The sequence below is a fragment of the Natator depressus genome, chromosome 13 (genome assembly GCF_965152275.1).
Source record: "Natator depressus isolate rNatDep1 chromosome 13, rNatDep2.hap1, whole genome shotgun sequence".
In the NCBI taxonomy this organism is placed as follows: Eukaryota; Metazoa; Chordata; order Testudines; family Cheloniidae; genus Natator; species Natator depressus.
The window spans coordinates 427,138-442,693 of record NC_134246.1 but is presented as its reverse complement, the minus strand read 5'-3'; the positions used below and the strand labels follow the sequence as shown (position 1 = coordinate 442,693).

The window sequence follows — 15,556 nt, the reverse complement described above, 5'->3', positions numbered from 1 at the left end:
TCCACACACAGTCTCCAGCTGAACCAGAGACTTGTGCACTATACCCTAACCACTCAGGAAGATTTAAAACCTAACCACACACACCTGCGAATAGTCACATTCACAGTGAACCAGCCATCCCAAAACCTCCATCCTTCTGAACCACTTTTGGCCCCAACGAACGGCATTACTGCACAGCCCCATGTCATTTACCTACACGAACTCAATGCTGCCCATGCTGTCGAACTGGTGTGGTCTGTATGCACGCTCGCATACGTCTGCACATGGAGCTGGAAGTGGGATTCTCAGCTCCAGGCAACACACCCATCCTAGCGCTCATCCAGCTAGCAGGACAAACAGAACGCAGCCACGGCACCAAAGCAGCCGGAGGGGCTAGCTCCCCTGAGGGCCTGCCCATCAGAGACCCCAGGTACACGCTCGGGGCGCTTAGCCCCTCCTGCCTCCCGCGTTGTCGTGGCTACAGTCTATTTGAAGCCTGCTGGCTGGATGAGCACTAGTACTCCCAGCTGCGAGCGTACACTTCCCACACACGCTCCCAGCGTCCCACTTGCCCATGTACACAGACTCGCCTAGCTTTGTTCTCTCTCACATACTTCCTTTGCTTCCCTGCTCTCCCTGTCACTACATCACTGTCTCCTTTGCGCACTCTTCCCTGGGCTGCTCTCCCCTCCCCAGCTGCTTTGGTGATACCCTTAGAACTCACAAACAAAACGCCAAGATCTCTGCTCTGTGCAAATGCACCAGCCCCGGCCCGTCAAAGCCCTGCGCACCGGAGGGAGCAGCCCCATGCACACTCTGCCGGAGACACAGGACTGTCCCCAGAGGCTTGTTTCAGGCCCCCGCCAGTCCCCAACACCATCAAGAGGCTCAGTCCTCTCCTCCGGATTGCTCAGCATCGCGGACAGTGCTAGAGCTGCCTCGTTCTCCAGCGAGCAGCCCCTGGATGCGGAGCAGCTGGCTTCAGCTGGGCCTGGGCAAGCCTGAGACAGGCTGCAGCGAGTGTTCTCCTGGATCTCCAGCTGGTCAGCACCTGGGCTCCTGCAGGAGAGCTGTGGTGCTGCTGCCAACTGCAACTGGCCAAAAGGTCACGTGGCTGCTCCCGAGCCAGGCCTGTGACCCCACACGTGACTACCCAAGTCAGGCTACCGAGCGGCGAAGCCATCCGCCCCAAAAATGCTGCAGCAGGTACAAAACACAGCAGTGCATCTGCTCAGCACCACAGGTCCCTGTGAGCGCAGAGCCACCGTGCTCCACTCCTGGCACTTGCTGCCCGCTCAGGGAAGATTCTAGTTCAAAGTCTGTGTCCTGATTTTCACAGATTTCTGTGGGCTCAGCCCTAACTCACCGAGTGACCATCTCTCCCTCTCCAGCCATGACCCCCCCATGCCAGCTGTGTTCCGTCAGAGCAACGAGACTGTCACCAGGCAGGGGAGGCTTAAACGCAAAGCTCAGCTTTGAGCCACAGCTTCCCTCCGTAGGGTCTGTGCGGACAGACAGACAGCCCCCCCACATGCACACAAATCCTAGAAATTAAACAAGCCATTTCCCCCATAGGCTGGGAGAGAGAGAGAGACAGAGACTGTCATTATTATTTCTATTTATAAACACTTGGGAGGTGCCAGATAGCACAGTGATGGGGCCAGACAAGAACAAGGAGAGAGAACTGCAGTACAGCCTCGGAGCACGCATGTGGGCAATGCATGAACTTCCTTGGAGCGTGGGGATAGGCCCTGAGCCCCCACCCCACCTCCACAGGCCAGAGCTTTGCTCAGAGTGCCTGGATGCTGCTGAGGTCTGCATCATATGGTCCCAGCCTTCCCATCACTTTCATTTAGCAGCGAGCATGGCTCTCCACAGCGAGGGCAGCACCTGTCCAAACCCAAACTCAGCTCTCCCTGGCCTGTCCAGATAACCCAGAGGAGATTTTCTGGATCGCAAGGCAGCCCAGGGACTAGAGCAGCCATGCCATGCAGTGTGTCCATGGAGCTCTGCGTTTGGCTGCAGACTGGATGCATAAGCCAGCAGAGAGTAAAAGATCCAATTATACGGGTAAGCAGCCACAGCCGATTCCAAATAAATGCAGGGATTTGTCTGGTGATCCTGGGTCAGATCCTCAGCTGGGGTCAATGGGTGCAGCTCCCCTGGAGACACCAGACTGACGCTGATACCCATTGTGTCTATGTGTAGCCCGGACCCCACCTCACTAACCCATCAGGAAAGACTCTGGCAATGAGACTGGCTGCTCTCCTGGACACAGGCACCGCCTGCCCCAGGGCAGTCTGGGAGCATTCTGTGCTGACATGCTCTGCACCGTCCTCTTGTGCTGACCGCGTGTCACAGAGTGTGAGGGAGTCCAGGCCCTGCACCCCTCTTCCTGGGATTCACTGAGACTCTCAGCCAGCCAGTAAAACAGAAGGTTTATTGGACAACAGCAACACAGTCCAAAACAGAGGTTGTGGATACAACCAGGACCCCCTCAGTCAAGTCCTTCTGGGGGAGCAGGGAGCTTAGACCCCAGCCCTGGGGTTCCCTGAGTTCCATACCCAGCCCAAAACTGAAACCAAAACCCCTCCAGCAGGCTCCCTCCTGCAGCCTTTGTCCAGTTTCCTGGGCAGAGGTGTTACCTCTCCCTCCCCCTCCCGGCTCAGGTTACAGGCTCTCAGGTCTCCCATTGAAACTCCCCTGCCACACTCCCAGGTCAACACTCCCCCCTCCCTGCTGTGTCCCATCTCTCCCCCCTTCGAGACTGAACTGAGCGGGGTCATTCTGACCAGTGACCTGGGGAAGTTCGGGGCCCCCTCTCCGGGACAGCGCATCCACTACCAGGTTGGCACTTGCCTTCACGTGGACCACGTCCATGTCGTAATCCTGCAGGAGCAGGCTCCACCTCAGGAGTTTGGCGTTGGCTCCTTTCATCCGGTGCAGCCAGGTCAGGGGAGAGTGGTCGGTGTACACGGTGAAGTGTGGCCCGAAGAGACAGGGCTCTAGTTTCTTGAGGGCCCACACCATGGCCAGGCACTCCTTCTCGATGGCCACATAGTGTTGCTCCCGGGGTAGCAACTTCTTGCTCAGGTACACGATGGGGTGTCTCTCCCCCTTTTCATCCTCCTGCATTAACACCGCCCCCAGTCCCGTGTCTGAGGCGTCGGTGAACACCACAAAGGGCTTGTCAAAGTCTGGGTTTGCCAGAACTGGGCCACTGACCAGAGCCTCCTTCAGCGCCCGGAAAGCCTCCTGGCACTGCTCGGTCCAGACCACCTTGTCTGGCTTCCCCTTCTTGCATAGCTCAGTGATGGGGGTGGTGATGGCGCTAAAGTGGGGCACAAATCTTCGGTAGTATCCTGCCATCCCAATAAAGGCTTGGACCTGCTTTTTGGTGTGAGGAGCAGGCCAGTCTCTGATCACCTCCACCTTGGCCGGTTCCGGCTTTAGGCGGCCGCTCCCCACCCGATGGCCCAGGTAAGATACTTCAGCCATCCCCACCTTGCACTTCTCCGCTTTTACAGTCAGCCCAGCCCCCTGGAGTCTGTCCAGCACTTGTCTAACCTGGGACACATGGTCCTCCCAGGTCTGGCTAAAGACGCAGATGTCATCAATATATGCCACTGCAAATCTCTCCATCCCCCTCAGTAGCTGGTCCACCAGGCACTGGAAGGTGGCCGGCACTCCCTTGAGGCCGAAAGGCAGGGTCAGGAACTCAGAGCCCCAGAGGGGTGATAAAGGCCGATTTCAGCCGGGGATCTGCATCCAGCGGCACTTGCCAGTAGCCCTTTGTAAGGTCCATGGTGGTAAGGTACCGAGCTCCTCCCAGCTTGTCTAGGAGCTCGTCAGGCCTGGGCAAGGGGTAGGCATCAGATACAGTGATGGCATTGAGCTTCCGATAGTCCACACAGAACCGGACCGACCCGTCCTTTTGGGGGACCAGCACCACCGGCGAGGCCCAAGGGCTGGCAGATGGCTGGATCACCCCCAAAGCCAGCATGTCCCGGACCTCTCTTTCCAGGCCCTGAGCAGTTTTCCCCGTGACTCAGAAGGGGGAGCATCTTATCGGCGGGTGCAACCCTGTCTGCACCCGGTGGACAGTCAGATTAGTGCATCCAGGCTGGTTGGAAAACAGCTGTCGGTACGGATGCAGCACCCCCCTGACCTCAGCTTGCTGGGCAGGGGTTAGCTGATCTGAGAGGGGAATTGTTTCCAGGGGGGAACCAGCTCTGGTCCCAGGGAATAGATCTACGAAAGGGTCATCTCCCTGCTCCTCCCACTGTCCACACACGGCCAACACCACATTCCCCCTGGCATATGATGGCTTCATCATATTCACATGGTACACCCGGCGGTGGTGTGCCCGGTTAGACAGCTCCACCACATAGTTTACCTCATTGAGCTGCTTGACAATCTTGAAAGGGCCCTCCCAGGCAGCCTATAGTTTGTTCTTTCTCACGGGGTTGAGAACCATCACTGGATCCCCGGTGGCGTAGGCACGGGCCCGCGCCGTGCGGTCATACCAGACCTTCTGCTTCCTCTGAGCTCTGGCCAGATTCTCCCTGGCCAGGCCCATGAGTTCAGCAAGTCTCTTTCGGAAGATCAGGACATACTCCACCACTGACTCTCCATCGGGAATGGCCTTCCCTTCCCACTCGTCTCTCATCAGGTCCAGAGGGCCCCTTACCCTCCTTCCATATAACAGTTCGAAAGGCGAAAATCCGGTAGACTCCTGGGGCACCTCCCTGTACGCGAACAGCAGGTGAGGTAAGTACTTGTCCCAGTCCTGCGGGTGCTGGTTCATAAAGGTTTTCAGCATCATCTTTAGCGTCCCATTGAACCTCTCCACCAGCCCATTGGACTGGGGGTGATAAGTTGAGGCCCAGTTGTGCCGGACCCCACATTTCTCCCACAAGCACCGGAGCAGGACCGACATGAAGTTGGACCCTTGGTCTGTCAAGACTTCCTTGGGGAATCCCACTCTGCTGAAAATGGTCAGGAGCGCATCTACACGGTGTCTGCTTCAATGGTAGCTAAGGTCACTGCCTCGGGGTAGCGGGTGGCGAAATCTACCGCCACCAGAATGTATTTCTTCCCTGACCGGGTCATCTTGCTCAGAGGCCCCAAGATGTCCATGGCCACCTTCTGGAAAGGCTCCTCTATGATAGGCAAAGGTCTCAAAGCCGCTTTCCCCTTGTCCCGTGCCTTCCCCACCCTCTGACAGGGGTTACAGGATCGGCAATACTGCTGGACCGTGGTAAAGACCCCGGGCCAGTAAAAGTTCTGTAGCAACCTCTGCTGGGTGCGCCAGATTCCCTGGTGCCCTGAGAGGGGGATGTCATGGGCCAGGTACAGGAGCTTGCGGCGATACTTCTGTGGGACCACCAGCTGCCTCCTGATCCCACAGGACTCTACTTCCCTTGTGGGAACCCATTCTCGGTACAGGAACCCCTTCTCCCACAGGAACCTCTCCTGGCAACCTCTCATCATGGTCCGTACCACACTGAGGTCGGCCAGGTCCCTGAGCTTCCGCAAGGAGGGATCTTTCCTCAACTCGGCCTGGAACTCAGCGGCTGGGGAAGGGATGGGGCCCGGTTCCCTCTCATTGGCCGGGTCTGAGGCCACAACATCTCTGAGCCATGCCTCTCGGTGCTCCCTCCCCACCAGGGTAGGGTCCTGCGCCTCCGGTGTGGTACCCTCCCCGAGGTTGGGGAGCGTGCCCTTCGCCGGCTCTGGCTACGGGTCACAACCAGGGTGGTCTGGGGCTTGCTTGGCCAGTCCTCTAGGTCTCCCCCCATCAAAACCTCAGTCGGCAAATGGTGGTGCACCCCCACATCCTTGGGGCCCTCCTTGGCCCCCCATTTCAGGTGTACCCTTGCCACGGGCACCCTAAATGGGGTCCCGCCCACCCCCATCAGGGTCAGGTAGGTGTTGGGCACCACCCGATCTGGGGCCACCACCTCAGGCCGGGCCAGCGTCACCTCCGCGCCCGTATCCCAGTATCCATTGACCTTCCTCCCATCCACCTCCAGGGGAACAAGGCACTCTCTCCGTAGGGACAGGGATCAGGTCATCCAAACGATCCCTCTCCTCCAACTGGGCAATCAGCTGTTCCTTGGTGGACCTCCCAATGTGCAACCCCCTCTGCCTGCACAGCTCCACCAGGTCACTCTTAAGGCGTTTAGCGTACATCTCCCTGCTGGCCACTCGCAGGCCTGGGCAGCTTTCCACAGTTTCCAGGAAGAACCCCTCGTGTGCCTTCTTGAGGTCACCACCTCTTTGCCAGGGTCGAGCTGCAGACTCCTCCGCCCCTGGGACCGCTCGCTGCAATCCCCCGGGGGACCCTGTTACTGCAAAAGTCCTTGTCGCTGGTCACACACTCCCAGGGGTTAACCGCCCCCTGAAACTGTCTCTCTCTGAATCTTCAGCACGCCTGGTCCCCGTCAATCCCCCTTCGTTTTACTGTTCCCCAGTCACTTACTGCAGGAAGCGCTGTTCACGGAGTGCAGTACATCCCACCGCTGTCACCAGTTGTCACGGAGAGTGGGGGAGTCCAGGCCCTGCACCCCTCTTCCTGGGATTCACTGGGACTCTCAGCCAGCCAGTAAAACAGAAGGTTTATTGGACAACAGGAACACAGTCCAAAACAGAGCTTGTGGATACAACCAGGATCCCTCAGTCAAGTCCTTCTGGGTGAGCAGGGAGCTTAGACCCCAGCCCTGGGGTTCCCTGTGTTCCTCCATCCAGCCCCAAACTGAAAACTAAACCCCCCAGCAGGCTCCCTGCTGCAACCTCTGTCCACATTCTTGGGAAGAGGTGTTACCTCCCCCTCCAGGCTCAGGTGACAGGCTCTCAGGTCTCCCATCCCCAGGGCACATTCCCAGGTCAACACTCCCCCCTTCCTGCTGTGTCACACCGCGCCTACCACTCAAAAACACTAACTGCAGCCAGGCCCCCAAACACTGTCCCGCAATGCAGAGTCAGGGCTGGAAGTCACCTCGAAGCCCATGCTCCCAGGACCAGCAGTAGGCAGGTTCCAGGAGTCCTGGAAAGTGCGGGTGCAGCAATGGCTGTCAGGCACTGTGCTGGCAGAACTGTGAGGGGTGCCCGGATGCCAGAGCAGGGCAGGGGGTGCGAGACAAGGACTGCAGGAAGAATGCTGACCATGTCCACAAGGATATTTACTGGAAAGAGACAGCAGTAGGCTGTGGATAATTCCCATCCCCTCTTGCTCAGCATTCTGAGAAGCAGAGTCTTTTGGATCTTGGGATGTGAGCTGATGTCTCCTGTCTTGCAATGGCCCCAATGTCGTCAGCTCTAACGAAAGCACACTGGCACATGGACCCAAACCCTGTTCGCCAGTTCTGAATTGAAGGTCCAGGGGTCAGTCTCTGCCAGACACCAGCCTCTCTCCAAACGAGCCTGTCAATGGCTTATTAGGACAGAGTTCTTAAGTGCTACTCTGTAGTTTGAGCCCATTCAGAGAGCTTGCACTCAGCTTTCTGTGCCTCAGAAATGCCGAGCAATGCCAAGGGGTGGAAATAGCAGCATGGTCTGCCAGCACAGCGGCTAGCTCTCTAGACAGAGCTACAGTGCCAGACTCCACAACTTCGGCTCCAAACTATGTGCTCCATCCTGCCTCAACTAATCCTTCTTCTGGGCCTGGGCAAAGCAAAAGGCCTGCTCCATATGCTCCCCAGAGAGGCACTCACATCCCATGCACACCACACCACACCCACGGGGAGCGCTCACACCCCATGCACACCCACAGGCAGCACTCACACCCCATGCACATCTGCACCACGCCCACAAGTAGTGCTCACACCCTGTGCATACCCATGAAGAGCACTCACACCCCATGCACACCACACCCCATGCACGGCCACGGGGAGTGCTCGCACCCCATGCACATTACACATATCCACAGCCCCAAGAAGCCAGGATGCACCAGAGCCAGCCTGAAGGACGAGCCCAAGTCCAGGCTGTGGTGATAAAGCAGGGAAGGGGCACTGGGGTGAGGTGCACACAGAGCTTAGCGAGGCGCACACACAGCTTAGTGGGACTGGCACAACCTTCACCTGGCCTGTTTGAGGACCAGAGTTCAAGTCTCACCTCTGACTGTCCCTTGCAAATTAATACATTAATTGGCATGTCAGCCTGTGTATGAAATGAGGAAAAGCAGCTCCCTCTGCTGGTGCATGAGATGCAGGGAAAGGGCCCATGGCCTCCTTGAAAAGTCCAAAACTCACAGCTCCTCAGCAAGAGATTGGGGTGAAGAAATGCAAGAATCTGCCCTGTCAGCTGCAGGTGCTGGGTGCCCCCGGGGCCAAATGGCAAGGCCTGGAGCAAGGAGTCGCTCTGTGCCCATGTGCCTGATGGGTACTCAGTTTCCTGAAGCACACCTGGCCAAGCAGCAGACGGCTGCTGCTGCGCAGGGCACCGTGGGGCAGATCTGGGAGCACGAACACAGCACAGAAGGGCCTTTTATTATGAATGTCCTGGCTGCAGAAGGGGAGACACAGCAGAGGAGCAGGGAGATCATGCCCTGGCTCTTCCATCAGCAATGCTGGAAGAGAAGTTTTGCCCAGAAAGGCACCATGACCCAACAGAAGCATCAGAGTCACAGGAAGGATTTTATAAACACTTTCCAAACCTGGAGCAGAGAGGTCATTCCTGACATTCTATGGCATCTGTTTAACTACGATTGAACCCAACCTGTTATTTCCCTATGAAATCCAACAGGACATTTTGACAAGGGAGAAGCCCCCCACAAGGGGTTAAAGGGACATGCTCAACATAACCCCCCAGTGCTTCCCTACTACTGTTCCAACCAACCCCCAGACTCTGACAACAGGAGAGGAAAGAGAAACCTCTCCCCCACTACTCACTTTTGTGCACATGGCAGGCGTGGCTGGAGCCAGCATCACTGGGGCCCTGCACGCCAGGCAAAGTGTCTCCCTGTTTGTCTGGAAGTCTCACACAGCAACAAGGCAGAGAAAGCATTTCTAGATGACTGGAAAACCAGGAAAACTGGCAGGGGGGTCCAGGAGCATGGGGGCCTGGGAGGAAGCTCAGCAGGGTCAGTTGGAGGAATAGGGTCTGACGCTATTTTTAACTCATGTTCTGAAACTGGCTCCCTTCCAAGTGCTGCTGGTTTAGGTGTGACAGGCGCACTGGCCTGGGGGAGGAGAGCATGGGAAGCAGTAGAGTTGGGCTGCAAGACGTCCCCCGGGGGAGGGACACACTCACAGTTGGGGTGCAATCGCCAGTGACAGGGATCACTGAAAACCAGCGGTGCGGATTTGGGACTCCAGGAAGCAGCTGCCATAGGAACGGGGGCAGATAATCCCCAAAGCCATCTATCAGATGGCTGAAAACACTTGCTGGGGAATGCATGCTGCACAAGAGGAAGGGAAATGGGGGTGAAGGACAAGAGAGCCCCCCCCCAAGCCCAGCTGCTCTGGAGCTTACCCACAAGCAGGGGCATTCGCTTCCACGCTCAGGCCCCATCAGACTATCAAGGAGCTTCCCTCCTAGTCTGTCATGGGGAAGAGGCATGACAGGCCAAGGGCCTGGTCCACAGGGGCGGCAGTCTCCCCAGGGGTAAAGCAAGGGAAGGGAGAGACCCTCGAGTCAGCATGCTCTTCTGGGCCGGTGATAGACTCAACCCTTGGGCCTGCCTGTCGCTATTCACTCAGACCTCCCAAGGGCCGGACAGACGGACTCAAACCACCAGAGAGAAGCCAGCATCCTGGAAGGAGCGAGCCTGGAGCCAAGGGCTGCAGGTGGCAGGGGACATGGGGGCCTCTCTCTTCACAGGCTTCAATTGCTTCTGCCTCCCCTGCTCCCACCGCACTCCTGGGATCATTCTCCTCCCCACAAGTCTGAGGCCTCCCTCCCAGGCTCCTGTCTCCCAGGGCCACCCCTGGCCCACTGCCCACGCCCCCAGCTGTGGAACCCAGTTTCTGCAGGCTGCGGCTCACTTGCCCAGGCCATGCTTATCACAGCCCAGTAGAGGAGGCAGGGGAAGAGGGACCAGTGGGCTGGAACAAGCTGCTCGCCTCTGCAGGGGGGCTGACGCTGCTCAAGCACACAGTGAGAGCCCAGGCTGCATTCTCACCCAGAGCAGGGCTCTGGTGGTTTCTGGCTGACAGAGGTTTATCCCTAGAAGAGAACTACCAGGCCACTGTCAGTGCCAAGGGTGCACAGGTCCCGCGCTGGGCTCCCTGCTTATCACCCTGAGGTCGTATTGTAAGCCGAGCCTCGGGGAAGCTCCACGGTCGTTCGTTTTCTCCTCCAGCTGCTGCTGCTGCCATGCTGGGGTACGTGCATCTGTCTGCGTAGGTCTGTCTGGGCACCTCAGTCCACTTGGATCTGCATGCGTGTCTCTGCCCACGTCTACACGCTCCTCCGCTAAAGTCGGTTTGGTTATTTGGACGCTGCTGTTACTGGCTGAGCCGTTTCTATGGTGACACCGTTCACTTCACGTGATTGGCTGGTTTTCGAAGTGCTGAAGGCATGTGGTCATCAGCAACTTCAGGTGAGTTGAGGCCCCCAGGTTCCCCGTCACCTACCGTCATTAACTTTGCCAGCTGCAGTTAATTAGGGTGAGATTAACGAAGAGCTCCCAGCACTGGCAGTGGAGCTGGCAGTGGAGCGAGGCGAAACTAACCAGAGAAAAGAGTTGGGGGTGGGGGCACAAAATCCCTTTCCTTAAACTCTGTGGATGTGTCTGGGGCTGGAGGGGAAACGACAACAGAACGACAGCGAGGGGGCCGGGCAGAAAGAGACCAGGCACGTGCAACAGCGATCACCTGGCTCTGCAGCGACGAACAACCTCGCACACAGCTCGAGTGGCCAGTAACCCACAGCAATGGCCTCTGGGCCTGGTGATCCCTTGTGCAGCACAGAACCTGCCCCAGGCTCGTCCCTGCCAATTATCTCTGTTCTCATGTGTCACAGAGTCCCCAGGCGATGCTCTGGAACTGCTCCCTGCGAAGCCAGTCAGGACTCTGGGGAAGTCTCCTCTCTGTGAGCAGCCTGTCTGCAGGACACACAGCTCACCCGGCTTCCACCTTCCTGGGTCTGACCTCGGAGCATTCAGCCTCCTCTGCCCCTCCGTGCACTTCCCCCGGCGAGTCCGCTCAGGCGGGGCTCCTGGGGAAGCCAGAGGGTCCTGCCCCCCAACTCCGCAGTCAGACGTGACTCTCAGCCAGCCAGTAACACAGAAGGTTTATTAGACAACAGGAACATGGTCTAACACAGAGCTTGTAGATGCAGAGAACCGGACCCCTCAGCTGGGTCCATTTTGGGGGGCAGTGAGCCAGACAACCCCGTCTGCCCTTCACTCCATGTCCCCAGTCAAACCCAAACTGAAACCCTCTCCAGCCCCCCCTCCCCTGGGCTTTGTCCCTTTCCGGGCCAGAAGGTCACCTTTTTCCTTTGTTCTCCAACCCCTTTAGCTCTCACCTTGCAGGGGGGAAGGGCCCAGGCCATCAGTTGCCAGGAAACAGGGTGTCGGCCATTCTCTGTGTCCAGACCCCTGCACACACCTGCCCTCTCGGGCTCTGCAATAATCATACACCCTTATCCCACTACCTAGATACTTAAGAACTGCACAGGGGAAACTGAGGCACCCCACAATATTCAGAGGAAACATTAAGAACAGTCCCGCTTCGTCACATAATGATCAAGCCCCAAGTACTTGTGCTCTGGGGCCCCGGAGACACCTTTCCAGCTATGCAAGCAGGAGGCTCTCAGCTCTGCCCAGCAGGTGCACAGCCGGCAGGCACTCCCCCAGGCTCCATCCCATCGCCCAAACACACTCTGCTTCCCCAGCAGCAACACTGCTCAGCAGAGACTGAGCCCAGCCACTGGAATGGGATCCTCACCTGGACCCCTGGCCAACCTCCGGGGCCAGACACCGGAGTACACTCTCCCACTGAGCGCCAGACCTGTCTGTCCACACCTGTTAGACTTTAGAGATACTTCTGGGCAAAGTGCCTAACTAACGGCTTCGCTGGAGAGGAGCTAAAGTGGAGTCTACCCAGAGACTGGGTTCCTATTGGCTAAAAAGTCCTGGGAAGGGGACAAACTGACATGATGTTGCAATGAATGTTGTAGCCTGCACCTGAGCACCGGCTCCATTTGCAACAGCCCTCCCTCTGGCTGCAAGGCCAGGCCTGCAGGATGCACTCTACACGATCCAAGAGCACTTCATCCAGCACTTCCGCCTTCAGCCTTTGTCTCATGTACGTGGCCCAGGCCAGCTGTAGGCGGGGCTGTGCAATTGGGACATGGCAGCGCCACCCTGCTACGAGCTAATGACAGGGACAGGAACTCCAAGGCCAAGTGTAACGCGTTTTCCTGACAGCAAATCCTGCAGGGTCTGCGGGGCAGTGGTCACCTGTCACAGCCAGGTCTGACCGGCTAAACTCTGGCAATCAGCATGATATGAATCAAGTACAGGGAATCTGGATCCAGACAGCTTGGGGTGCAGGTGGCTTCCCTTGTGTGTTTTTCTCACGGATGCTTCTATAGCCCCTGTCACTGCAGGATCTGGGCACCTCGCTGTCTTCAATGTACGTATCCCCACAGCTCTATGCGGCCAGGTATCCCCATTGTATAGTCGGGGCTGGGGCACAGAGGCTAAGGGATGGGCCCAAGGTCTCATAGGCCGTCTGCGGCAGAGAAGGGAGACCTGGGTTCAATTCCCAGGTCCTAGGTTAGTGCCCTGACCACTAGTTCATCCCCATCATTGTGACACCCCAAGGGGCGGGGGAAAGATGCTGGCTCACAGATACCCAGGGGTGGGGGGTCAGAGGCAAGGGGACGGCACTGGCTCACAGATACACTGGGGACTTGTGGGAGGGGGGCCATGCTAGCTCACAGATACAAGGAGGCTTGTGGGAGGGGGGCCGCGCTGGCTGATAGATGCAACAATCACACACTGTAAAAACTGACAGTTGAAACTAAAATTCAGCCTGCGTGTAAGTGCTCTCACTTGGGTGACAGTCACCCCAAGACTCGTCCCTGCATACAGGGAATCCCCCCTCACTCAGGTGCTTCTCCCGCTCTAGGTGATGCCCCTGCCTGGAGCTGCTCCCAGCGATGCGAGCTCCACAGTAACAGCACCTCCCCCCTGCCGTGCAGCCAGCTCCTGAATGTTGCTCCCCGTAATGGCAGTCTCTCGCAAGGGCCCATGTGAGACCTACCCTGGGGCTCTCCAGTACCTTTGAGGAGCACCTATGGCTTCAGCAGAGGAGGTGGGAGACCCCTCGCCTCCTTCTATGGGGTCCCAGCCAGGCTCGGGAAAGGTCAAACCTCCCATAGGCAAATTCCCCACCTTTGCTGCCCACCGTGAAATTCCCCGACCAGAGGGAGAACACTGGGCACTTAGCTCCCCTGACATGGAGCAGGTGGAAAAACAAAGCTCAGGAGAACCTGGAGGCAGCAGAGAGCCCCCCATGTGGCTGCCCAACCCGCAGGCTTGGGACGTATTAACCAGGATAAACTCCAGCACCGCACAGGGCCACTCCGCAACCAGCCTGCTCCCTGCACCTCAGCACAGCACGGGGCAGAGACTGACAGAAAGAAACAGACAAGGAAGGAGACACAAAGACAGCCCAGGGAGAGTCTGGAACAGTCCCTGTAATCCAGACCCCTGCAGAGGAGAAGATAAAACGACTGGAACGTGATGTCCCTGCACATTTCCCTGGCTCTTTTTACAGGCTTTGCAAATAATAAAAAGTCATGATTAAATGTAACAAAGAATCTAAATCCTGGAGCAAGGGATCCCTGTGGTGACTGCCGATGGGATCAGTGTCTTTGGCTTTACATGCCCCAGCCCAGCCCTCAGCACAGAACTCCAACAAACAAATCTGAAGCCTCAGAAGATGTAAAATCCCTGCAGGGGTGAGCAGGCAGTAGGCACCTGCACTGCATTAATGTTAACAAGCACCTAGCACCCCGCAAACCAACCTCCCTGCACCCGAGCCGAGACTGGCTGATGGACGCTCCTTGCGGCTGAACCAAGCAGGCAAAACACAGACTCCATCTGTGCTGAGGCAGAGCCAGGGCTGATACAGTCACTAACCCCAAACAAAGTCCAACTGCACAAGAAAACGAAGGGAAACAAAGCCTTCCTGGGGACAGCTGCCCTGGGTGAAAAATCAAATGCTGCAGGAAGATCCAGAAAGCAAAGGAAGTCACCGACCCCCATCTCCCTCCCACCTCCAGCTCCCTGAGGAGATACCTGGGGCACAGCCTGTGCTGGTCAGTCAGTCAGTCAGTCACCCTCGGGAAAGGAAGCAGACCGAGTGCTCCTGTCTCCCCTCCTGGCTGGAGAGGCACAGTCACAATGCCTGGCTGAGCTGCCACCGCCAGCTCAGAGCACAGCACAGGACAATGCCATCTAAACCTGGGAAGCAAAGAACATTCCAAGTCTAGGACCAAGGACATAAGGCTGGTCCACGCACCCCTCCAACTAACCACCCTTCCCCCAGAAGCCACACAACAAACCGATCCCAGAGACGGAGCAGAGATCCAGGGAACAGCAAGCCAGTCACACACACTATATAGATTGTACAATCTACACACCCAATGCAAGGAATCCTATAGGTACATGTACCCTTGAAACATTATTCCTTATAAACCGACATAATTAAACTATAGGTCAGCACACGCACAGACATTTATTTGGTGACATTATTACATAGATACATAAAATACACTTGCATATATATATATACACACACACACACACACACACGATGAGAACTACACAGGTATAAAACTTACTTATGCTCGCACGCTCCATACGATATGTACAAATACGTAAAGGCCAATACAGGAGAAAAGCAAGTATGGCCACAATGCTCCATCCTTAGACCAGTGTCTCTACACATTTCAAATAATACTTTCTGCATTCTGAAAGCCCGTGTTTGAAAAGGCGAGAGTATTTGTAAGGAGAGTGATCACTTTAGATAAGCTATTACCAGCAGGAGAGTGAGGTGGGGGGAGAGAAAACCTTTTGACGTGATAAACACCCATTTTTTCATGGTCTGTGTGTATAAAAACATCCTCACTGCATTTTCCACTTTTATGCATCCGATGAAGTGAGCTGTAGCTCATGAAAGCTTATGCTCAAATAAATTGGTTAGTCTCTATGGTGCCACAAGTACTCCTTTTCTTTTTGAAAATTCTGTAATTATAATTTAAAGGGACAATGGCAAGTCAAATTTGACCTAAAACTTGGGTTTTCTTCAGAGAGGCTTGAAAAACTCTTTATTTTTATTTGCATGGAGGTATTAAGTGTCAATGGACATGAAATGGTTTTTCAAACAAGCAAAGATTTCCTCTGGCTCCTTTGCAACCCAAATCCTGCTGCTTTGGGCTAGTGCCTAAGAAGATGAAAGTGTTTTACTTTTATTTAAAATCAGTTTCTAGTATATTTCAAACTAGTCTATTTTCATTGTCCAAGTGCAAATAAATCCCCAAATAACAAAACAGCATACATGGTAAACAGTCAATTAAACCCTGATCCTGAAAATCCTTATTCGGTTGAGTGACGATT

General features: G+C 56.0%; 1 protein-coding gene across 5 annotated transcripts in view; it reads right to left on the bottom strand.

The window, feature by feature from the left end:
- CDH22 (cadherin 22) overlaps positions 1 to 15,556 on the bottom strand; it is a 201,429-nt gene that overhangs the window by 178,987 nt on the left and 6,886 nt on the right. The window contains exon 1 of one of the 5 annotated variants that reach the window (XM_074969686.1): positions 14,237 to 14,363. The exons of the other annotated variants lie outside the window; for them this stretch is intronic. The gene's annotated coding sequence lies outside the window, so the exon portion shown is untranslated. Of the gene's footprint in view, positions 1 to 14,236; positions 14,364 to 15,556 lie in introns of those variants that run through there. 5 annotated transcript variants of the gene reach the window in all.